The sequence below is a fragment of the Passer montanus genome, unplaced genomic scaffold, assembly GCF_014805655.1.
Source record: "Passer montanus isolate IOZ18808 unplaced genomic scaffold, ASM1480565v1 scaffold87, whole genome shotgun sequence".
NCBI classification, from domain to species: domain Eukaryota; kingdom Metazoa; phylum Chordata; class Aves; order Passeriformes; family Passeridae; genus Passer; species Passer montanus.
In genome coordinates this window covers 984522-1011043 of record NW_024374034.1, presented here as the reverse complement: position 1 = coordinate 1011043, position 26522 = coordinate 984522, and the positions used below count along the sequence as shown (strand labels likewise).

General features: G+C 40.8%; 1 long non-coding RNA gene across 1 annotated transcript; it reads left to right on the top strand.

Annotated features, from left to right (window-relative positions):
- Positions 1-13142: 13142 nt before the first annotated feature.
- Positions 13143-15514, top strand: LOC120513743. Its single transcript, XR_005630346.1, has 2 exons — positions 13143-13318; positions 15315-15514. It is a non-coding gene; the product is annotated as an uncharacterized LOC120513743 (long non-coding RNA).
- Positions 15515-26522: the final 11008 nt, after the last annotated feature.

Here is a 26522-nt window from a genome sequence, read left to right as displayed (position 1 = left end):
AAGAAAAAAAATTTTTACAAATTACTGCACTGCTGAAATAAAGGTATCTCTCATAGTAGTGCAGACATGATTATAAAATAGGTATTTAATGTAACTTTACCTTAAATCTTCAAACTGAGAACACAGTATTAATTAAGACAGAACTTTTTACAGTGCTGTCTGTTTGAGCAGTTGGTTGCATTTTATCAAGAGCCGTCGACACTACAACAATATTAATACTTCCAACAAAACTGACAAGAGACCTTCAGAATTTTATGCCTTTTGTATTTTAAGTTGTTACAGATGTAAACCTTCTTTCCCCAATATGTTCTAACAAGAATGGTAGAATATCACTTAGTCCCTTCTGAATGAAAAAATAAGCTGTTTGCCTCTGCTCTCTTCCTAGATGCAATTCCTTCTCCATGTGTACTTTTTTCCCCCACCCCCCAAAAAATGCACTATCATTCATCTTGGTGTTTCATTCTTCATTCTTTACTACACAAAATAAATATTGGTCTCTCACCTTCAATCTGTCTAATAGAAAAATCAAACTATAAAATGGAAAACCAGCAAAGAACCTGGTACAGATCCTCATTCCACTGAAATCAACAAGAACAAGACACATCAGCAGCAGGATGCATCACATAACCCACACCTACTCCAAATCAATAGGAGACAGACTACTGTGGCTACTGTGACACTGTGACATTCTCTATGAGCTTGCTAGTTAACAGAATGTATTTAGGGAAAATTAACCTATTAAATAATATTTCTGGGCATTTGCACTGTAACACCCATCAATCTCAATAAGTCTTGGTACTTGAATTTAGTTGATAGGCCACATTTCTACTGCTCTTTCTGCTCAGTTATAGAATCCATCACTTCAGACTTCAAATATAACAGATCTGGGGGAAAATTAGTCTTTTATTTCAGTGGTGCATTTAATAAAATAATGAAGACAGAAAATCCAAAATTCTCTTCTTTGGCCATCTGCAGTTCCATCTCTCCCTCTTAAATTTTTCTCTACCTATCTTCAAAGTTAAATTTCTTTCATCTCTTGCATTATTTAGCATCTTCCCTTCCTATCCTATTCCCACTCCACTTCCCCAAGGAAAAAAAATTACATTTAGGGTCAGTTGAGTACAGTTGTATATCTTCCATTTTGAATACTTCTCTGTTTCACTCTGTGGCCCGTGGCTGTGAAAAGTGGCACAGTTTCATGTTCCTAATAGAATAAAAATTATGGTGTGCTGTTTTTGCTACCATTTCTTCATTCCCCTAAACTAGAAAAACAATATACCTTTGCCTCAGAAACATTATCATGGAGATTAATTTGGTGACATGTAACAAGATGAGCATTTTTCTTTTTTAACCTCACAAATCTTCTCTATTTCCAATCAAAATTTTAAACTGATCTCTTTTTGTAGCATTTATACTGACAAGCAAGTGGGTTTTTAATAATTTACCCATGTTGCTGCAAAGAGGCGGGGAAGGACTGCAAGTTTAAAACACGAAGGAGAAAAGTTAATTTAAAGTGATGTCTGGTAAAAAGTCCCCTTTGAGATCCTGTTGTGTAATTGAACAGATTAAGAGAACTGACAGTAACTTCACGGTATGCCTAAGTGGAGGTCTCTACGGGTCAGCTCTCAGATCTTGTGCCGACACGTTAAACAAGTTTGTCAATTTTCCATCAGATTGATTTTTCTCACAGGTCTGGAAGCCTTGTCTCATTTCATCTTATTTCCACAGGGGTCCTTAACATTGCAAACTGCCATTTACTTTTGTCTCAAAGTGTGAGGAATGATTTTTATCTCTGAGTGGCAATCACGGCAGGCAGCTCCAGCACGGCTTATAATGTTGCACATTGTCCTCTCTCACCAACTGGGGTTTCTTTTGTGTTTTTCCCCTCTTTGGGAATGATGTGGATTTTTAGAATACAATCAAAATAATTATTAACAGAATGTACTTAGGGCAAATGTCTGTAGTCTCTGAAGTGAACAAAAAAAGCAACAGAAACCGTGGAGTTTTTTCTTTGCAGTTTTCAGCATAATGAGAGGTCAGCTTGAGAAAATACAATGTCTCTGGGAAGGTCACAGGGAAGAGTATTAAAACCTCTCTTTACATTTCCATGTCTATTATCCCCTCCTGTTAATGTCAAGGGAAGTTATGTGCACAAAATAGAGAGCATGCTTCTGAATAGGTGAATGCTGCTGAAGATTATAATGATATATATTTTAATTAATTGCACTAATGACAAGAATCTACTCTTACTCCACACCAAGTTAAATAAGTGCAAAATTTGTCTGAAGGCCTGTGGGACCTGGTGGTATTCTCAGATGGGTTGTGCAAACATGCAGTCCCCTTGACATAAATTAAGCTACTAGGAGCTTAACCACTTGGTTGACCTAATGACCTCTTGATGAAAGAAGACTGCCATTTAGATCAGTGGTATGAGGATGAAATCATAGGACACCCCAAGCCCCATGTTTTCTATTGCTTCCACCTTAGTCCTTTCCACTTATGAAAACTGGCTGTAGTCAATCATTAAAACCATAATTACTCTGATATTCTTTGTAAGAATTTCTCACAAACATCAGCATCTAAGACAGATACAAAGTAATGAACCCAGTTCTGAATTTTCCTACATTGTCTTGCCTAAAACATGGTAAGATTCATCATCCCTTCTTTTGGAGTCTTGTACTACATTCAATTTTTAATACAAATGCAAATAAGTTTCATTAATTTTTCTCCAAAATGTGATATACTCAACCTAGTTAAGTGATCAAATACAATGTGGAAGTTACCAAATCATTTGGTAATTCATCACTTAATATTTGCCACAATTTTGAAATCCATGTAAAAAATATGGAGGAAAAAAAAAACAACCAACAGTAAAACAGACCTTGTAGTGATGATTTTTACTCCTCGTGTGACTGGACAGGAAAGGAATTGGAACTGCTGAACTGGTGGTCCATGGGGCACTTCCAAGCTAGGAGGAAGCACTGGATGCCAGCCCAGCCCTACACAGTTGGCAGGGAGATGACAGTCCCTGGTGGGCCAGGTGTCCATCCAGCTGTGCTGGTTGCTCAGGGGCCAGGGAAAGGGGTGGATCACCCAGGAAAGCCCCTGGGAACCTCACAGCTGGAGCCACATCAGGCTGAGTCTTCACCTCAGACTATGGAAGGGGTGGTGCAGACCTGACCGCCACCTGCAAAGATCATGGGGGGAGGATGGGGAGATGCCCTTGGGGTCAGTCCATGGGGGCTGCAGTTACGGAGGCCAGGCCAGAGGCTCAGGAGCCAGGGTCATGATGAGGAAGTGAGGGGCTGGGAAAGAGTAGGGTATTGAATGTTTCTGCCCTCCCTTCTTCCTTCTCTCCTTTCTTGTTGAACTTTTTGTGGATAGTAATGATCCCAGTGTGTTTTTACTGGAGGAGACAACAACGTGCACAGCCCCAAATGTCCTCGAGACATTCACTTGCCAGAGAGAAGTGTGTTCAATGAGTTAAGCTTAAAACCCTGCACTGCTTATCACACCTTACAAAAGGAAAGGGATGCCTAATACAGATTTTTATTAATTGTTGTATCTGTACTTCCATTTTGTATTCCTCATTACTGCTGATAGGTAACCCCCCAAACAGGAGCTGAGCAAAATTCCTTCATTTCCATATTGTATCTGAGTTACTTGACCATAGTGAATAAGGAATGACTTTGTTGTGCCAATAGTTGTGTTCATGATGTTCAGTTTGGTTTGCACAGGCTGGCACAGCCTATCTAATTTTTTGGTAAACTCTCTGGAGAGTCTCCTGGGTGAGCACTGCCTTATTGCCTTGATGCAGCTTAATATAAAAACACACAGCAGCATATTGTGTTAGTAGAAGGGCATGTAAACAAGTATTTACAGGATTTTGATCATGGTGTAGGTGCCCAAACAACACTGCCAAAAATGGTCATCTGTCAAAGAGGTGGCATGAGATAGTTAAATGAGATTTAAAATAAAAAGCCATTTTTTTTCAGCTGTTATCAGTTTCTGTGCAAACATTTCCCGAAAGCTGAGACTTCACTATGTGAATGAGGCACCATTTCCACTGCATCCAGGCTGGCAGAAGGACGTGCCTCAGCACAGCACCCCCAGCTCTGCCAGCCCTCATGGGAGTTTGGGTTCCCCAACTCGCCTTCCCCCTCCAGCCTACGTGGAAAAAAGCCCATTTCCCTGTGACTATGCAATGGCAGTAAGAAGGCTCTCTGACCAGGCCCTGGTCTGGATTGTAAGAAGTAGAAATGTTTTTTGTGTGTACTCCATGTATATCCCTGAAAGAGAAAATCACAGTCTTCTAGCTCTTCAGGCACCTCAAACCTGGCACAAGTGTTTAAAAATCTTATAAGTTCACTGCAAAGTTAGCTTAATAGACATTACTCACAATTAAATATTTTAGACATCTTACATTTTTTCCCATAATTCCAACAATAATTAGATCACAATATGGATTAATTTCTTGTCACATCCAATTTTTTGTTGCAAGATGTTTTGAAGGAGTGAAACACAAATAAAAGTTGCTGACATTTGTAAACTCTCCCTTTTGTTGTACACACAAACATAAAATAGCTGACATTTGGCTCTTTCATCCTTTCTTCCCTGCTTGTTCTGTGCAAATATTATCCAGACAGATGTGTTAAACAAATATCATAGTATCTACAAACAAGGATATATAAATCTCATTGTCCTGGTCAACAGCTCAGGACTAAACTACCCTCCTAAGCCATTCTGATCTGCAAGTGACCTTGAGCTAATTGCTTTCCTACAGTGTTACATGAAGGTCATTATACTTCCTAATCTCACACTGTTTACTTATTTATTTACATGTAGCTATACTGTATCAGTAACCTTTGAATTTTATTTGTATCATTTTATGGGGTGGAATTACAGTAGTTTATAAACTATGTGATTATTGTTTTCTGGTTACTGTGTTTGTATGAATGTAAACAAGATATAATGAGTTTTTTCATCTGGCTTTTTTGGGATGGAATGGGGTGCTGAAACTAACAATTTTCTGATCAACAAGAACTGCAACCTCTTTGAAAATTATCATGATCTATGCCTGCTACAACTCCTTACTTCCTAATACAAATGTACTCTGCCATGTATTTCTTCAGAGTTTGTGTCTCAGTGCTGCCATCTTTTAAATAATATCGCAAGAGGGTTGGCTAGTACTTAGAGTGTGATTGTTCTCTGCATTCATTGCTGAATACTAAATGTTCCAGTCTCTTAACAATACTGCTATATTTTTTGCTTTAAGATTTCTGTTGGCACGTGAAAATGTGGATAACCAGAGAAGCTTACGGTTTGCTTTAATGACAAGTTACCTGAAGTTGTACAATGGCCTCTATGTTGACTTCTCTAAGTACTGTCAATGCTCAGCATATCCCAGGAAACCCCTGATGAGAATGGAGTGAATTGATTTACTGTTTCCTGCTTTCTTATTCAATGCTTTTATATTCTTTCATAAACTAGCAAAACTCCAATCATACAAAATTAAGAGGTCATGGTGAAATGACCGAAGTAGCTAATTAGAAGAGCCACTGCATACTTTAAGACCCTGATTCAGGGATATCTATCAATACAGTGGATACTGCTTAATCATGAAATCAATACTTCAAATTAAGCACACGTGCTCACCACTTGGCCAGGAGCTGATTTGCAATAGCATTTCCATAGTGTTTAAGAACAAAGTGTTAGCTGGCTTGAAATGTTTTCTGATTACCTTAGTGCTCAAACTTCTACAGAGTTGCTTTCCCCTGAGGAACCTCAAAAGAATCTGAAGAGATTTCTACCAATTGTGATTTTGGAATGTGTGGATAGGGGAAATATTTGGCAAAATATTTAAGTGGGATCAAGTTTGCAATTCTTGGCTACCAGACATCTTCTGTAACCAGGCACTGGTAACAATGGAGAGCAGAGACAACAAAGCCTCAACAGAGGTTTTGAGCCTCTGCTGAAATCTCAACTGCAAGTGCAAAAACTAACAGGTGAAAAAAATACTTACTAAAAATAGCTGAAAATATTCCCCCTGACCCCAAACCTATGACAACAAAAAGAGTTTTGGATGCTGAGATTGACCTTTAGAGATCCCAAGCTGGTCCATGTTGCACTGAAGCTTTCTTCTTACATTGCCAGACTTTGGCAGCCTGCAACACCACACCTGCTGTTTATCCTGCAAGCTGGTGACCAAGTTGTTTGTGCCAACCCACTGCATTTGCTCCATCCTGGTCTGCCCTCACAGTGATCAGGACTCTAAGGTACAGAACTTTCACTGCACAAAGGGTAAGAAGACTAGAAATAAAAATTTAAAAATAATTGTGTATACATTTTCTAACTCTAAGCTTTGATATTTATGTGACAAAAATTCTGCATATGATAAAATTTGATTAAAATTAATATGTGAAAAGGTATAAGGGGATAAAATTACACACCAAAGACAGGCTGAATTACTGATGTCTGAAATATTGAGCTACAATATATAAGGATAGCAGTGGTAAAAGAAACATTTAGACTACAGATGATGATGCTTTCTAGGAGAAAAACAATGTTCTTATATCTTATGGGTAAAGATGCCTCCTCTTAATAAATTAATCTTTCCTCAGATGAAGTTGTGCACGGAAACTGTGACAGCATGCAGTTTAGGTGATGGGTTTCATGGATGTCTGTAGGGCAGTTACTCTTTCAAAGCAGGACAGTTCATTTCAAAGTGACCACAGCAGAGCTCACTTACCATCCACACTGTGTTTGCAGGATGCTTGCCAGCATTCTTGCTCTCAGTAGCCCGACACTGGATCTCCGCCTTCTGAAAACCAGGCTGTTTCTTCAAATTTGCTCCAAAATTAGTAAGTGATTCATTCTGGCATGCTATCAATGACACCAGCCTGAGGACACCTGGAGCAGCATCTTCTGGAGACAAATGCACACTATGTATTAAACCTGAGTCATGATCTCACACCTCAGGTAGTATTAATGAAGAAAAAAATAAGTTTGAAGCCCATCCAGAAATACCCGTCTGTGACAATCCATCCCTTGCTCATTTCTAGAAGCACAGGGTTGTGATGAAACTTTTAGCATGGCCTGCGAGGATGTCATCTTGTTGGCAACCTTCCCCAGCCACCCGTGGCCTCACCATTTGGAAGGAAGCCGTGAAGAGCCCATGGAGAATCTGCATGGTTATTATTAGTTGTCTGGTACTTCTACTGCTGTATTCCTGGTATCTTTCGTCATGTTGCTGCACATGGTCACATGTTGGAATTTCAGTAGTGCATGGAGAGAGAACTCTGTGTGTGTAGTGACAGGGCAGGAGCTCTGGAACCACATGCTGAGGTCAGGTGCCCATGGGGCTCTGATGCACCAACCTCACCTGGCTACCAAGTGCCCACTCCTCCTCACCAAGAGGATGTTGGTACCTAGTAAGAAGGAAAAGTGTTATGGATGGAGACAAAGACAGGGAGTTCAGTCACCAGTCACTGCCAGAAACAAGCCAAGTGCCACCTGGGGGAAACGACTTAAATTTCTTTCCATTCCAGTAAGTTTGGAAAGCGAGCAGTAAAGACAAAAACTAAAGCACCTTTCTCAGCTCACTCATTCACTCAGGCTCAACATGTCTCCCTGTTTCCAGATTCCTTCACCCCTTTCCTACAGCCAGAGCAGGGGACAGGTAATGGATGTTGTGGTCAGGTGTGACAGTTCCTCTTCTTCCTCCTCAGGTAACTTTCACACCTTCTTCCTCATGCAAGACTGGCCCAGGATGAATTTTCCAGCAGCCTAGCTGAGCACATAAGGAGGAGCCTGGGTAATGGCCGTGCTGGGGAAAGCAGCGCGCCTTGCAGACAAAGACTTAATATGTGCCACTCCCAAGGCCTGACAAGAGACTAAAAATGGATGCATGCACATTTCTTTCCCTTCCGGATTCTGCAGGGCTGTTTGCAAGCATTTTGGAGACGTTAGTTTTCTCAGTGGGGAGCGGACCACTGGGTAGCAATCAATAAAGCAATTCTTTAATATTCCTCTGACTGGGCAAAAAAAAACTGTGTGTACTATAAATTTGTGTTGAAAAGGAGCTGCCCCTCCTTCCTCTGAGGAAGAGCCTGCAATAGAGAAAGATGGATAAACAAATAATCCTCTGGTTTTAATGAACACATCCATTATATCAGCAATAGTTATGGCAACAGGAGTTATGTACGTTGAGGCAGCATCTCTTGTGCCTTGTAAACACCTCAGCCTTCTGTCAGGGCCCCCACTGGGGCTATTTACAGCTTCAATATTACAAGGTAGCTACTCTCTAATTATACACAACTGGATTGGTTTCCACCACTCAGGTCCTTGGCTAACCCTTAATAATAATTAATTTTTTACTGTTACACTGTATATCAGCTTAAAACTTTCAAGATGCTAAAGTATCCCAGCAGAGTAGAAAACCTATTGAGATATCAAGACATGCATGCTTTGCAACTTCTGTTTTCATTAGTGGCAAAAAGCCCCACAGAAAGAGAAAATAAAATAAAAAGGGAGCAGCACAAAGACACTGAAACTGGGACTCAGAGCTTATACAACACTTGCATTGCAAGAGGTCTGTTGGCCTCATTTACTTTCTTTTTCTTTTTTTTTTTTTCACAAAGACCAGTGCTCAGGACTTGGTTCCAACATATGAGTATGTTAATCAGAGCTACATTAGTCAGTCTGTATGTGACACAAAACTTGCTCAGTTGCTTGAGTTTTCCTAGTGCTAAGCTTGGAGGGATTTTGTCTTGTCTGTGAGGCCTGCAGTTTTTATGTAGGCATTTATTTAAGTTTTCTTGTAAACAGCAATGGCCTGCTTAGAGCCGATGAGGTGAAAAGAAGGGAATATCCACTGCCAGCACAGGACAGTGCTTCACAGTGATGACCTTTGAACAAAATGATCAAAATTACTCTAGGACTTTCTAAAGAAAAAATAAAGGAAAAGGTGAACGAGTGGGACCAGGAGAAAGAAAGGAAAAGAAAAAAAAAAAGGAAGAGGTGAAAGAGTGGGAAAAAAATGGAAAAAATCCCTCTGTTAATATTATTCTCCCAAAATTCCTCCCCTTTCTTCCCATAGCATCTGATTAGAGCCATAGACTGGGCTCTGCTTTTTTTTCACATGTTGCAATCAAGCAAATCAGGGAACATGCATTTCTCTCAGTCCAGGAAATATTCAGGAATACAGAAGAACAGCTGGTGAGAAGTGAATGTGGAGCCATTTGACAGGAAGGAAGATCTACCCCTGAGAGCAATTCCAGAGGAAATAAACATCAAAATGAATAACTTACAAGGCACTGTAACCTCATTTGTTGGCAAATTGAATACTCTTACCACACATAAATATTCTTGAGCAGAGATCTGATCTTGTGGACTCCCAGCTATTAAACAGCACAGTTTTAACAGCATGCAAGGAGAGGTTGAACAAACATATCGGCTGTAAAACTCATTAATGAGCTACCCTAAACCAGTAAATTTGATAGTACAAATGCTAGAAAATCAAGTCAGGTCTCACTGTATTCACACATGGAAGAACTGAGGAAATAGCAGGGAGATCACCCCAAATGAGGTGAAGTAGCTCTGCTGAGTGAGCTGTGAAGGGACAGGATGCTCCTGCTTTTCAGAACTAGTCACAGGTCCTCTTCAGCAGGAAGTGCAGGGATGATGCATTGCTCAAATTTGAAAGGTTTGTAAGCAACACACAGGCATTTGGGGGTGACCTCTTCTGCACTTTGGTAAGCTGAGAGTGCAACAGGGGGATGGTGACTTCTGCATCGAAAGCTGGAAGGAGGTAAAAGCAGATGGACTGGTAGATTTATAGCACTACACCCAGAGTGCAACTGTGGTAGATACTGGAATGGGAGACTGCTAAAACAGGAGGACTCTCAGTTTCTCTTCTATGTGTCTTCAGGCTAAAGCTGACTAGATATGTTTTCCTGTACCACCTAAAGGGAAAGGCATTAAGGGGAAAACAGCCTATTTAGGGTATCTTCAGGAAGACAAATACAGATTAAGATTACAGCTTTACAAGTTCTGGGAGCCATTTCTAAAACTCTGTTTTAGCCAGCAAACTTATTACATTATTAAATAAGCCTTAGGGTATTCATGGAAATTTGCTTTTCTTTCTTTACTTTTAAAGCTTCAAAAACTGTAGCAAGTGCATGTAGCATTGTGTGTCAGTCCTGACAATGCAATTTACAGGATGCTTTTGTTGCATCCTCTCTCTTCAAACCCAGGAGAGATGACTGTGGTTTCTTTAATGGTAAGGTTTTCTTACCATTAAGATTTATCAAAATGACTAAAACAAGGGGTTTTTTTCCTGTGGATGTGAGAACACAGAAGCTTTATTGTCACATTTTCAAAAGGCATATTTTTAGAGACCATAAACTTTTCAACACAGTTTCTGTATTTCTGAGCCTCGATCATACTACATTAATTGTATAGTTGCTCATTTGCCCATGCAAATGTCGCCACTGGGTATCTATGCTTGTGGATGAATAGGAATGTATGAAAAATGAAAGCCATTACAAATTCAGCCTCATGTACCTGAAAATACACAAGAAAGAACAGCTTTATAACAGCTCTTTTCTACCAATATATTCAGGGTTTATTTCTTATATTTTTTTACAGGGAGGTATAGTAAGGTTTATGAGCTTTTCTGAATTTGCTAATGGACTTATCTACTAAAGCAGGACCTTGAAATATGCATGTTCTTTGCTCTAAATGAATATTTTTTGCCATTTTCTTCTTTGAAAAAATGCACATTCTTTAAATTTATTTAAATAACTTCCAAATCAATTTTGGTTTGTTTTTAATTTTTCAGTTGTATAATGTGGGTCAGAGGCAACAAGAAATAATTTGGCTTTTCCTAAATACTACCTTACAAAATTTTGCACCAACGTATTGAGCAAAAGGCAGGATAGAGGGAGGACTGTGACAGAAATAGCAAGAAAGCAGCTCCAGAATGTCTGGCAGGGATATGATGTGCAGCATTATAATGCCATCATATCCTCTCAGCATGCTGCTTTATATAAGTTGAAGATGGTTGCTCGCCTTGCCAATTGCAGCTTCCAAAGGGAAAGGAGTATATGGTAGGGTTCTTCTATCTAATGCTTAAAATCAATTTTTCTCTATGAAACTCAGGTTTTGGAAGTTTTTTTTCTTTATAGAACAGCTTCAGATATTGTTTTTTGTTGGGTTTTTTTTCACTTCTTTTTCTGCTTTTTCATTTTTTTGCCTATGTCTAGGCAAGCTAGCTTTCAATAGTTCTATTTTTGCTTTTCTCCACCTTTCCATATTCTATACCTTTTCATGCTTAGTAAAAGTTACAGTGACAAAAGAAGGAGGTGATGCAGAATTTTTGCTCTGCAACTTGAAAACACTGCAGAATATTTGAAAACTGGATAAGCAGAAAAAAATAAGAAGATGAAAACAAAAATTTTTAAAAGTTTTGGTTTTATTTTTTTAAATTTTTTATTTATTTTATTCAGAGCAACAGAGGGAAAACCACACATTTATTTTTTAAAAATGTTTAATTTTTTTAAATACTGAAAGAATAATATTTGTGTTTCCAAATTTTTCCCAAGTTCCAAGGTGAAAATAATTATGGTATTTATAAACCCAAGTAAATCCATCTCTTTAAAATAAAGTTCAAGCATGAAGGGAACATTTAGTTGTAAAACCTTGATCCTTCCTACTAAACCCTCTTACTCTAGTCACTAATACCTAGATTCTCAATCATGCTTCTATTTCTGTGGTCCCACTGCTGAACAGAAGCTCAGTGGTCGGTTAAAAGCACAACGTCTTTCATATGTACTGGTATGATGATTTATAGTTCATAACCTATATTATAAGAGAATAAACTGTATTGCCTACAGGCAAAAATCAAAGAAAAGCTTACTGCATAATCTAATAAAGTGCCAAATCATAAGTCCGTGAATTGTTTTGTTATTTTAAAAATATATTTACACAAAAAAATCTATAGGCAGTCACACAGTACTTAAATCACAGATTTATCAATTAAGAAATTACACTGCAGTTTAAGACACGAGCTCAAGATTCAGACAGTCTAATGTGTATCCCTGGGTTCTGCCAAGGGTTCATCACTGCAATTTGTGAACTCTACTCTCTGCATGAGGAATGTCAATAGCCACCAGGTTGTCTTCAGGAGTGTTTGGTAAAATGAAGGTTAAATAAGTCAGTGTTCACTGGGAAACTGTTTCAAGCAGAGTACACTCATCCATGCAAGTGGCACAGGTATGGCATTGCTCTGCTGTCAGCCTGAGTTAATGGCCAATTTGGCAGCCCTGCTTCTCATGAACCATGAATGAAATCCTGGTCCCAAAAAGGTAGTGGTGAAACTCCCACCAGGTGAGTAAGAAGGGAATTATGTTACACCTGCCACCTTCCAATGAAATGCCAAAGTTTATACTCTTATCATACTGCCTGAAGCTGGATGTGAGATATTGTCATTATATGATAATGACAATGAGATATGTCCTTGGCTTGAGTTTCATCTATTTTGTTACTATAATCAATTTGTTTGTAAAATAGGTGTAAAGTTTACAATTTCACAAGGAATCTTACTGCTTTAAATTTATACTTCATGATGAAAATGACTCTGTGAATGCAAAAGAGTAAAAATTCATGTGAAAGTTTCAGCTTCTACCCTCAGAGTTCATGTTTATGTAGCAGCAGATTGAAAACATTACGAGAGGCACTCCAAATATAGACCTCCAGAAGTCAGTTTAAAACCCCCGCCAATGCACTCCCTAGCAATATTCTCCTATTGCTCTGCTGAATGCTATCAAATGATGTGATAATAAAAGAGACACTGCAAATGGAGCCACAGCTAATAAATTAAAATAAAATAAATAATAGTAAGTAAAAATAAATAAATTTTAAAATCACCCACCACCACCACAACAAAAAAATAAATGAAAAAAAACCCTGTAGCTCTTCATTGCCATTTGAAAAAAATATCCCCTAGTGTTTCAGATAAATTCTCATCTTCTTGAAGTGATCTTTCCACGAGATGTATTAATATATTTTTAAAAACAAACTCGCTGACACACTGCAAATTCCTTGTTGACTTATTTGGCAGCCCCTGAGAGAACATCAGGAGAGCTTTATTTGGAAGGACACTGGGGGAGAGCAGATTAAACAGACTTTTGACTGTATTCAATTTTCTCTAGTTTGGGGAGATTTTGCACCTTTCTTGAAGATTGTATCAACTGGGATTAGCGCATTCCATTTCCTGCACTCCTCATAAGGCTGAGAACTAAAGAAAATTAAAATAAAGGTCAGTGAACTTGGCTACGCTTTTCTCTGGCTAAGAATTTGTCCATATGTTTGCTTCTTTTTGCCTTGATCACACTTTATTTTGGCAGGCTCTATGTATGCATGCATGTGTAGTGCTTTTATGGTTTTCCACTATGGAACTGCTGTGTGAATTCATTAGAATTCAGCTCACTTCCATTCACTTTGTGGAAACAATTTGTGTGTAACTTTGCTTTTAGTCTTTCATCAAATTTGCTCTTACTCAGTGATGGAGTAGCCCAAGGTATTCCTTTTTCTGGCTTTGAGCTGGCAATGCTTCTTTCCCCCTCAGTCCCCCAGGATCCTGCATGTCCTCTCCTGTTTGGCCTGCACAGAGACTCACTGTCCTGCCTGTCCTGCTGTGCAAATCATTTACAGCCTCCCCAGGAGCCTCCTTCCTGCCACCCTGCAGTGTCAGCAATGGGATTTTGGGAACACTTGTCCCTTTTGTTCCAGACCAGGGCCACTAAACCTGTGTCACAGTCCATCAGTCAGTTGCTTGGTAGTTAATTTGGGTCATTTGAGACTGGATTTAAATCACTAACCCAGTTGTCACTACCAATGTCCCGAGCCAACTGCTAATCTTTGTGTATTTATATACCTGTTTTTTCTTACTGTAGTTCTGAAAATATACACAAAGGACTTTTTTTTTTTTTTTAATAGATACCAACAACCACCCCTTGGAACAGGTCTGAGATCAGGCCTGACAGCTTTAACCTGTACTTGCTGGCTTATGTACAGGCTCTGGAGACTATGTGGCAAATTCACAGAGGATTTCCATTGTGAAGGTTTCATAGCTAAAACAGCCCACAAGCACCAGGCAGGAAGGAAGCAGGTCCTCAGCAGTGCCCACACAGGGAAAGGAGAGCAGGGGGACATGAGGGGTGCCTTCACAGACCTCCCTGGCCTCAGACCAGGCTTCCTGTGCTTGCCCGCAGTGCACTGCCCTTGCCATTTTGCTGAGTGTTCTGAGGCTCTTTGCCAGTTCCCCATTAGTCTATCATAATGAGATTCAGCTTCTGTTTGATTTCCCTGATGAGTCTGAGCAGCAGAGCCCAGGAGAAGTCAAATAAGGGCAGGGTACTTTGGGCGACCAGAGCTGAAGTGTGGCTGAGCTTGACTAAACCTACAAGGGACAGCAAAGGGTAAAACAGCTTACACTTACTTAGTGCTTTTCTTCCGCCTGCCTCTAAGTCCACATTCTAAGCATCTTGGGTCTACAAGGAGCTTTACCACATCTGTTCATTAGAGATTCTTTTAATTTCCTTTTTTCTTTCTCACTAATATATTTCAAGTTAATTTCGACTTAAATCTCACTAACTCTGAGGTTGCCAGCATTCCTCTGTGAAGGGAGACCTGCTCAAAAAGCTCACCCTCCAGTTTCACCCTTCCATTTCACCATCCCATTTCACAGAAAGTCCAGCTGAGTGAAAAGTCATGTGAATTCTGTTCTCTGGGCTGTACCACAGTATCTGTAACTCAAAACATGGTAAATCTTTGGGAAGTACAAAACATCTGGCTCCCACTGCTTGAGTTCTTGCTTTATAGTGCAGCTCAAGTGAGCAAACTAATGCATGAATTTGCCATCTGTAATTCCTGCTTAGCTAAGAGATTAAAAAGGAAGATTAGGATCAGAATGAGGGAGATTTGAAGGTATTATGGGCAGCGAAAATGTTAAATATTTGAGTAAGTAAAATACGGAAATGAATATAGGGTTTAGGACTTTAACATATGTCAGGAAAACCTTCTTGTCAAAGTTCCTGCCACAAGTTCAGGAGTCCAATGACAACTGCTGAAAACATAATTCAGTACTGCAGAGATTAGGAGCAGTTTGCAGACATTTTGTACTCAAGGCCTACTTAGCTGCTTCCATTCATGGAAAACCTGGCACTAGGTTAAGCACCATCTGCAAAGCTCAGTGATCTCATGAGGCACTTGGGAAGATGTCTATTTCTCATCACATGTGTAATTTTTACTAGAAAACAGGCCGTGGAGAAACCTGCAAATCATCAAAACCTATGCTGTCCGAGGAAGGCAAGAAGAAACACTGCCCACAATGGCTAGACACTCTCCAACTGCAGCATGGAAAGATGTGACTTACGAGAGAGATGCTACAAAAAGTGATACCTGAAGCACTAAATGCTAAAACATAAAAAATAAAGCATGCATAAAATGAAAATGGATTGTTACCAACCCACTATGCTGGGCCAGGACTGGTGGTGTCAATATATCAGTGATCAAGAATAACCAACAATTACAAGGCACTTTTGCTACTGTGGATGCCACTGTGAGACACTTTAAAGGGCATGACAAAGCTAAGGCAATTTACAAAAGAAATTAGCTGGTGGAAAATATATACTGAGAGGAATTTTTTAAGCACTTGTGCTAATTGTTTTGTTTTACAATAGTAACACACCGTATCAGTCACATTAGCTCATCAAATCCTCATTTTGGTCATACAGCTGCGGAGAAAAAGTTTGACTTACAATGCGTTAAAAAATGGAATAGAAACTAATATTTAAAACTTCATCATGTCATTATATACAGTGACACTGAAGCACGATCACTTGGTATTCTGTTCTGCTCATTTTCCTGTGTCAGTTATACGGCAGAAATTAATAAAGATGCAGGGTCTGGATATGAACTAATATGTAACTGTCCTGACACTTCTGAGTTCAAAGGACAGGCTCTCCTTTTGACTTCATTGTGAACTGATGAATGTAACTATTAATGAAAAGAAAATGAACCTGAGCAACAAAAAGGTAATGCCATTTCTCTCTTCCTAATCTATTGAAGAAATTATGTCTTCAATTACATAAATTAAACTATGGCCACTTCTTTTCCCAGGTCAATGACCACCCACGTTACCTTCTTCTCCCCAGTCTTCAAAGTTAAGAAGAAACACAGTACTAAAAAAATCATACTTCATACATTCCTACAAAAAAGTCCCACTATAAAAAACTGTGTCAGAAGGCCACTGTTTTCCCTGTGGAGTTATGTGATGACCTGCAGCCTATTATTGGAATGGATGGCAGACAAAGTCTGAGTAATTGGAAACTGTGATGTAGATGATGGTAGTGGTTCTGTGCCACAGCCATGGTGTGCTAAGCTTGCACCCTTTAGTTACTGCAGCTCTTGAAGGATTCAGCTAGGCAATCACATATATCAGGAGCTTAGTGCAACCAAGTGACAAATAGGGATAATTGGTGCAGATCAAATGGGCTTTCATAACGTCCATTCACAGGCATGGGCAGACAATGTCTTTCTAAGTAAGGAGATGGCAAGGCATGTGTGAAAAATTATCCCTTTGGCAATAATTCTGCTGGTGACAGATAATCAGAAATTTAAACATTATTCTCATCTTTGGAGAGCTCCTAAAATAATGGAGGATGCATGACACCATTTGTATTTGAAGAGAGAAGCTAAATAATTTAATATTATAGAGCAGGATGCACAGCCCTGGACAGAAAAATGATGAAATCCCAGTGCAGTCTATCTCATGCTCTTGCCACACTAATTACAAATCAATTACTTTTCAGTTGTTTGCAACCTTATCAAAGAATAGTAAATTTACTGAAAGCAAAATGTGATAAGATGTCTTTTCATTATTATGGTAGATTTGTTGAAACAGCTCTGGCGTTGAGATTAATAAAAGCTTTCCCAGAGGTAACATGATCTGTATATATATAGTCTGAATTTTAAAAGCTGAAAACTTGATCCTAGGCAGTATCATAAAAATTTTTGCTTCTATTAATTGTTATCATGAAAATATCCTTAGCACAGAGGAGGTAGAGGAAAGAACAAAATTAATCTGTTGATAAATTGAAAGCTTGTTATTAAAATATAAGTGTACCTTTTGCCTTCCACAGATCAGATAATTAATGAAAGTGAAGTACAAAAACTGAGAAAATCTGCAATTCATGTTTTGAGTAGGGTGACAACACAGAGAAGTGCAGGAGAAAAAGGGATGAATTTTATAGAATATTAGCATGGAGGGAAGAAAGCAGTGAACCTACACAGTATAAAAAATAATTAAATAAAGTTCTGCAGTTTTAGAAGAGCCACTAACCAGCAAAATGTATTGATTTTCCCCACAACATTTCCCATGTCTTGACCACTTCACCAGAATTTCCATTGACTTGCCACATAAATACTGAGATCTCTCTTGGCATAAATTGCACATCAGCAACATTAAGTTGCACTTTCTACACTTGCTCTGAAGGTAAGTGTATACATTTTTACTGATCCCAACTTTTGAAATTCTGGAGAATTATTTTGATTGCAGTGCTAATGTCTTTCAGGTCTTCTACTGCATTCTGGATAGGTTTTGGTTTAGGTTCTGGTTTTTGTTTGCTTCTTTTTTGCTTATTTGTTGGTTTTTGGTGGATTTTTGGGGTGCTATTCCTGCCAAAATTGGCCAGACTTGAGAAAAAATAGTCTAGCTTGTAGGCATAATACTTTAATAATTTAATGTTTTTGTTGTTTTGATGACTAAAATACCATAACCATTACTTTTTACTGACCTACTCCCCTGCAACAACCTAGTCACTCTTATCAGGAGTGGATCCTACTGCACCATGTATGACTCCAGGACAGTTTGATGAACTGATGAGTTCAAATGAGACTGAAGCTCTGGTCATGTTCAGGAGAGGTGACACAACTGTCCCTAACTTTCAGCAAAGGGGACAATTTTTTGGCAGCCCTTCAGTAGAAAAACTCAAGAATTCTCCATGGCAGGACTCCAAATAACATTTCAGGAAGCTGGTGATTCAACATATCTGGTTCAGGTAAGAACAGATTTTTCTGCAGTCCTCATTATTGTTTGGTTTTATCAGTTCAATAACTTCTTAATTCTTCCAGTCTTAGAGTGGAAAAGTAGAGGTTCACTGATTTCTACTGGAGTTGGATCAGGTCCTCCATTTAGAAGAGTCTTTCCATTAACTGGCCACAGAGATGACATAAGTTGAAGCCATCAATACTGGATACTATGGCTCTAAATGCCCAGAAAATAACAATGGAATGATTCTTTACTCCACGGCACTCTGCCATGTATGAAAGGGCAATAAAAATTAATTTGTTAATGGTGGTAAAGTGTTTTAAAGATAAAAAAATACAATTGAGATATGATGTATTCAGCAATGATTTTTTTCTAAAGAACATTAATTAGGGAATAAAATGAACCATTATTTTAGTTAGCATATACCCCCGAAAATAGCAAAATAATTATGTTTAATTCAGCAATTAATTTTTTTTACTAAAAAATTGCAAACACAGTTTAATGTGCCAGAAATTTATCAAGGAGCAATTTCATCTCTTCAATAAATATGGCTTTCCACAAGTAAGTCAGAAGAATTTAGTCAAAAATTCAGTGTCAAACTCACATAGCTTTGCCCGTATTTTATCAGGATGTGTGAACCATGCTAGGAGACTCTGAAATAGACTTTGGGGTTTATTTAAGGATATAAAAAATAGATTCCTGAAACCTCCCTCATCATTTCCTGTTTCACTTAAGCAAATCTTTCTCAGAGGTTTAGATCAAATTTCTGTGTGCCTAATTCTTCTGCATTCAATGCAAGCTTGAAAGATAGGATTTAACCCAAGGAAATGCTTGGGCTCAGATTCTGAAAGACTGATTGTTGACTGATTTCCCCTGTCTCATCTGTGGATGTACCACCTAAGGATCTGGCCATGTAACTTCATCAAGGTAACCCTAACCTGTGTGATTTCTGGTGATGAACCTTGAATTGGAAAGATGCTTCCTATGCAACCATGTCTGAGGTATCATTGCTAACACTCTAACAGTCACTCACATCACTGAAAAAGATGGAATATATAGTATTTATACATTATAAATACTATATCAATGTGCAGAAAAGGTCACTTTTCCACCTTTGCCCTGCTGTGGAGGATGTATTTTGCTTCAGGTACTCTCAGAGGGATAAATCATCTTCTGGAACTAGAGCTTGTTTCAGGTAGTGGGACTGGGAGCTCATTCCAGTTCTGCTTAAGGACCCTGAAGAGTTACATTAATTTCAGGGATTTAAACTGTGGGAGACGGCCACGGGGAAACAAGGCTGGGATGCCCTGGGAGAACACCCTTGTCTAACTCTGGGTGACAATCTCTATATGGAGATGCGCCTCCATATAGATGGGCATCTGCTCATCAAATGTTGTTCACTCCCCAGTTCCAGTAAGTTCTATGCATCCAGCTTCCTCATTGGTTCTCCTCAGAAAGTCACTCCCCCTTCTCTCTCCCATTGGTCCCACCTGTGTCACCCCACTCCAACTCCTCCCCTAGGCCCATTTCCCATTGGACTGTTTGTACCCTGATTCGTCTTACCCTTCCACTGTTATATGTCCCAGCCCGTCCCTGCTTTCTGCTCTTGGCTCCTGGTTCGTTTTGGCAGAGGTTGTGCTCCTGTTTGTTCTCTTCACCCTCCCGCCACCTGGACCCCTGGTCTGTCTCCAAATAAACCCTGCTGGATTTGCCAAGCCAAGAGTCCTCTTGTCTGTCTGGTGAGGCTGTCATTATGTCATTGGGGCTCAGGCGTCTGGTGGGAGTTGTCAAAGCAGCCCGAAGTGGAGACGCTCTCGGTGCTGCAGGCACCCTGACAGCACCTGCCTGGGGAGGCTACTCTGGTCAGTCTTACAGCTGGCGCCCGAACAGGGACCCTGGGCAGCCGTCCACTCCCGAAGAGTGAAGCCCATCGAATACGTGATCTTTCCTTTCCAAGAAAGGAAAGCGCCATTTGGGACCAGCTCCAGGAGGAGCTTTTCTTTCATTGTTGGAAGATTGTGTCTCCTGGCCTGTCGGCACCCCTTTGGATTCCTGAGTAAACACTGCAGCTTCGGGGAGGAAGCTTCCAGGACTCAGAGGACCGGCAGGAACCCACCACCCCTTCCAAGGTTTCCTTCATATCACCAGTGTGATGAGTGATGCAGCAGATGCTGCCAAGTGCCTTGGGATGGCACCACACACAGGCTCATTTCTTTTCAGTTAACCTTAGCCTCATGGAGGGAGTTTAAGGTTTGTGGGAAAAATGGGAAATTGGTTATCCCCAGCCCAACAAAAAATTTATACCCAAGTTAAGGCAACCCTGATGATTGAGGAAGTTTCTTTTAAAAAGCGGGACCTTAAGGCTTTTGTTCTTTTTGTGTTTCAACATTTTCCTGATGCCTCTCAGGAAAATGTGTCTTCGGTTTTATTTTGGAGAAGAGTGGGGAGATGCATATGTGATATCCAAGTTGGGAGAAACTATAGGGTGGAGAAATTTAATCCTCTTTTTGATTAGATTTTTAAGTTAGTCAAAGTTAAGAGAGAAAAAGATGGGGAAATGTATAATAATGGGGCCCCCAGTTCTTCTCCCCTGTGTTCCTCCCTCCCCAGTCATAACCCCACTTCCCCTATGAGTGGGACAGGATCCAGATCCTGCCCTCGGGCACAGGGTTGCCACCAGCTCCCTGCTGCCTCCTGCACCATTCAGTCCCTCTCTCAGACTTGAACTGGCCACTCCAGTCCGAGCCCTCTCCATTCCCTCACACCTAGCCCCCCTGTTCCTAGTTCGATTTCCAGTTCTGATAATTAATGTTGCGTAGTTCAAGATAATGCCATCCACATGACTGGCCACCCTGACATTGTTGATCAGACCAGTCCATCACAAAATGGCATCACTCCTCCTTTACCTTCTTGTGCTCCCGCCCCTCCACCTAGTGTCCCACATGCATCGGTTTCCACCCCTGCATTGGGTCCCTCCCCCTCAGCCGCATCGAATGTGACATCATTGGGTTTCACCCCTCCTGCCCCTGTGACCACTCCCCTTGACAAGCCTCCTGTGGGTGGTAACAGCCTCCAGGAAAACCACGCCTCAGTGAGTGGGTCAGGCCAAAAACTAGACCATGCCCCTCCCTCTCCAATCCTTTCTTGTTCCCACACCACCGGAACTGGAAGTGGGTCTGACCGGAAGCCGACCATCTTGGCCTGCTGGGACTCAAACCACCGAGTCCTCCTGGTCAGCCAGAGGATCAGTGCTTTAGCTCACCCTGCCCCATCCTCTGGTGAGGATGAAAACAGCAACATCCCCTGCAATAACAATAGGCCAGGAGGGAGCTGGACACGGATCAGGGAAGAGGCCCTGCAGGAGGGGGATCTGGGGTTTGTGCAGGACCTTGACTGCTTCGCAGCACCTGTCATCATGGGGGGGGAGCAACGGTGGGAACAGATTCCCTATGCAGAAATAAAGGAGTTGAGGAAAGCCGCCAAAGATTATGGCCAAGGTTTTTCATATTTTAAAATCATTTTAGGTCTCACTTTTGCCGGCCACTCTTTAATAGCCCATGATCTGCGGTACTAGCAACTTCATTGCTGTCTCACACAGAATTCCTTCTGTGGGAGATGAAGTGGAAAAACTGTTAAAGCCTCTCATTGCAAAACATAACTTAAGAAATTAGGTGAGGAAGCCAGTGAGGCTCTGGCGGGGGAAGAAGAATTTTGTATACCAGAAGATCAGGCGATCCTACCCCCGATGTATTAGATGATATTCGAGCAGCTGCGAAAGCCACACTGTTGAAAATCCTAGATGGCACCACCCCCCTACAAAACTTTTTGTCTATACACCAGGGGACAGAAGAAACATTTATCAAATTTGTCAGTCACCTCAGAGAAGCAATCAAAAGACAAATTGATAATGTGGAAGCCAGGGATGAACTTCTAAGAAAAATGGCAATGAGAAATGTCAATGCTGAGATAAAGAAGGTTCTTAGGGCATTGCCTCAAGAACCCGAGCCACCCATCCCCCAGATGGTTGAAGCATGCACTAAGGCATCATCTTTAGAAAATACTCTTGCACTAGCTGTAAGTAAAGGGGTGGGAGAGGCAATGAGTAATGTAAGATGTTTCAGCTGTGGCCAACTGGGACACTTCCACGCCAATTACCCTCACCTATTAAATAGACAATATAACTCAGCTCTTGTACCTTCTCCAAGACCATTTAGGAACCATCACCCACAATACTGTTCAGGAAACGGGTGGCAGAGCGCAATGCAGCCCCGCACAACGACATCAAATGGCCGGCTGCATCATCGAGGCCTCCCAACCATCCAGGAAAACTAATTCCCGGATGGTACATTTCCGAGGATGGGAGGCACAAAGAGGGACTCAGGTTCTTCTGGACCACCTGCAACTTAAATCAAGGAAACCGTTGGGTCCTGTACAGCCAGCTCCATCTGCTGCTGCCCGAAGAGGACCTCGTAAAGGCTACTGCGGGATCCCTGGGCCCTCCCTATCACGAACGATCAGCTACAGTGCTCCTCCTCCGAGACAGCCACCACACCCCGGACAAAATCACCATCCTCTCCGAGGTGGTAGAAATTCAACCAGGAAATGAGATTACTGTCTCTGTGATGTGTCTAAAACCTCCGTTCAGTTCATGTAAATGGTCTCCTTTTGCACAGCTGTATATTCTAGAAAGACAAGACTATTTAAATGCTGAAAACGATGATCCCATGTATTTCTCCCAGGACCTTACTAGAGAAAGACCCATCATACATTTCTTCATTTCGCAGAAAGGGAGATCAATCAAATGTAACCTAATGGCAGACACTGGAGCGGACATCACCATCCTTCCCTGAGCAAAGTGGACCCGCAATTGGGAGTTAGTGCCCCCTTGTGGCACAGTCTCTGGTGTTGGGGGGAGCTGTGAACTGTCTCAGGAGTAAACATCTGGTAAGTGTGGAGGGGCCAAGGGGCAGATTGCCACCATTCGGCCTTTTGTAGTTACATCAAACATTGCACTCCTTGGCAGAGACATTTTGTCCCAGTGTGGGGCTCACCTTGACATTCCTAACCCTAAATGGGATTTTTAGTATGGACCACTGAAGAGCACACCACCCTGCCCTTGAATTGGAAAACTGATACACCGGTGTGGGTGGATCAGTGGCCCTTCCCTGAGGAAAAATTAGCCACGTTCAATGATTTAGTAGAAGAGCAAGTGCACTTGGGGCATCTCTTACCATCTAAAAGCCCCTGGAACACCCTTGTCTTTGTGATAAAAAAACCTGGCAAAGACAAGTGTCACCTCCTTCCAGAACTCCATAGGGTTAATGATGTCATCAAGGACATGGGCCCCCTCCAGCCTGGCCTCCCCTCTCCCTCCATGCTTCCCCGAGATTGGGAGCTCGCAGTCCTCAACATCAAAGACTGGTTTTGTCACTTTTCCACCTTTGCCCTGCTGTGGAGGATGTGTCTTGCTTCAGGTACTCTCAGAGGGATTAATCACCTTCTGGAACTAGAGCTTGTTTCAGGTAGTGGGACTGGGAGCTCATTCCAGCTCTGCTTGAAGACCTTGAAGAGTTACACTAATTTCAGGGATTTAAACAAGCTCATGTGCTGTTCCAATTAATTTTTAAAGAGCAAGTGTAGCTATTGATATTTTTCATGGCTTAGGATCACACGTTAGGTGTTTTTTTTTTTTTTCTTGCTTTAACTCCAGCTTCGGAAGTTGGAAGTTTTTGAAGGAAATGCTCTGACTCCAGAACTGACACCAGTGCTTATGGAACTGGTTATAGCTCTGTTGCATCTGGCCCACAGATGCTAGTAAAACCTAATACATAAGAGAGCAATAGCAGGAGTTGCATAAAATCTGAGACAGACAAAAAATGCCTGTTGGAGGGATGACAAGACAAGAAAGGAAACTGCATCTAGAAAAAGATGGTCTAACTGTCATGAGAAAACACGCCAATGAAAAATGTGAAATTTTTCAAATAATTTCCAGATATTTGTGGAAGTTATAGTAAAACTGGAAACTCTTTTTTTTACCTTTGCCCCACAGCATGATAGAATACAGGGAGGTACAAGTACACTCAGAACACAAGCATGGAAATCACGATTCTCCTGGGGAACAGCCAGTCTATGAAGTTCACTGATGTGGCAGGGTTAACTACTATGGATATTTGAAAGGTCTTTATAGATTTATCACAGCTTAGAATATTAATAGGTTTGCAAACTGGAACAGCAATAACCATAGTATAGAAGCTCTGTGAGCTAGAAGACACCCTCTGGTGTGTTCATTGCACTTGGGGTGTCTCCCCTCTTTGCACACTGATGCACTGCAGCTCCTTCTGAAGGCTCTGGTATGGATTGTCAAATTAGGAGGGAAACCACTCTAATGGAACTCATGGAACTCATGCCATGATCCAGCATAGCAAATCCCGTGCTGTTAAATCAAGGCTTTAAAGCAATTTCTCGGTATTCAGAGAGGCCTTTCCTTTTTAGGCAACAATGGAAAATTATCTGGATAGACCCTGACCCTTAACCCACAACAGTGAATGTCTCAAGCATGGTACAACGGATCAGAGTTGTTCTTGCTGCCCTCTGCCCTTTAGCATATCTGAAAGGCAAACTTCTCACAGAATCAAACATAATCACTCCTGAAGTCTTAGCATCCCTGGGGTTTCAGCTTTAGGGCATGAGGGGTAGAAAGATGACCTCCTGAGGACCCTTCAGCCTTTTTCCTTGTAATTCTCTGATTCAAACTGTCATTTTGAGGTATTCCAATGAATTTTGAGTTGAATACAGGATGAAGGTGACTTACATAGCAAAAATATTGCTTAAACATTATTCATTAGCATGTAACTTCTATTAGTGAGCCAAGTTGCTTTCACTGATTGTTTTTGTCACTTGATATGCTATAAGCATGTCATCCTGAGCAGATGCTGATTCTGTGCATTGCAGGGTCACTTCATACCTAGAGCACTGAAAATCTAAAGTTGTTTGGAATTATCTGAAGTGTAAACAAAGTCTTTCATGATCAGCAGATGAATAATGGTACAACAGTCATAGTTCTGATTAAACTGTTTCACACCTATTACTTGTTACCACAGTGCATACAATCACCTTGCCTCAGGATTTGTCCAGCAGTTCTGGATTTACCCAGGTTTTGGGGAAGCCAGATGGAGAGCTGCTTAATATGGGTGGAGGTCAGTTGACTGCCAAAAGGACTAAGATTGGTAAGAAGTGGTATTTCACTTCTCTCCTATAGTTTAGGGTTTTGTGTTTTTTTGTCACGGTGCTGTCAAGGTCCTCAATTTGGTGCATATGTGGAACAACATTTATAACTGAGATGCCCTTTTGTGACAAAGGAAAGCTGCAAAGAGACAGCATGGATAAGCACATACCTAGGGCCTAATGATCCAAGCCTCCAGAGGGCTGCTGTGCTAGTCAGCCTTGCTTCCCTGGTGACCTGCAGCTTTAACTTTTGAGTATAAAGGATTTTTCCTTCACTCTCACAAAAATTAAAGGTCCTGACTTTTACAGTACTTAATAGTGCAATTTGGCATGGCTCTTGCATAGGAAGGAGGTTCTTCTTTTCCCTTCTTTCCTGCCTTGTTGTCAGATATACCTCATAGCTGTGATTGCTTGCTCTGGAGTGTGCTGTGGCTGCTTCTGACAAGTCCTGTGTGTATACAAGGAAACTCCTTTGTAGTTCTTCATGCTTTCTTTACCAGGTGAGCTTACAGAGTGAACCATCAAAAAGTGAAGCACAGCTCATTTCCTTCTATTTTCACAAGCAAGTTAGAAGACTATGTCTATGGGGTTTTTTTTGTCTGCCTGCACAAATATCCTTTCAGATAATGGCTGTACTTTTGTGCCCTGTATTAAAGAGGGAAGTTCTTGGAAAACAGGTCTCTTCTAAGTCTTTAAATTCTGCCTAGCTCCTTGTGAGAGGCAATATGAAGTACTAGGACCCTCTGATGGTCTCCAAGGAGTAATTCAGAGGACCTGAATGAAGCCCTGAGAGGAGGTTCTCCCTTGAGTTGTGGAGAGACAAATGGGATTTGAACTGTCCTGATAGGACACAAAATTTGTAGGGTTTGCTGCCCTGGGGTCTGTTGCTGTGAATTTTCACTCATCAATTTTTTTTCAGAATGAAAATCACTATAGAATTAATATAATGTAATTGCAAAGTTGAATATCCCTCAGCTCTCTACATTAGATGTATGTATTAACTTACCTAAATGGACCAGTGTCCAGTTAGGACAGCATTTTCCGGACTCCTGACTCACTGGTGGTCTGGGGCTGAAGTGAGCTAAGTAATATTGTAATAATTCTTACAAATTATTTAACAAATATTAAATTATTTTCTTGAAAGGTTACTTCCACCACTGCTGATTTCTATCATGGTGCCTGAAGT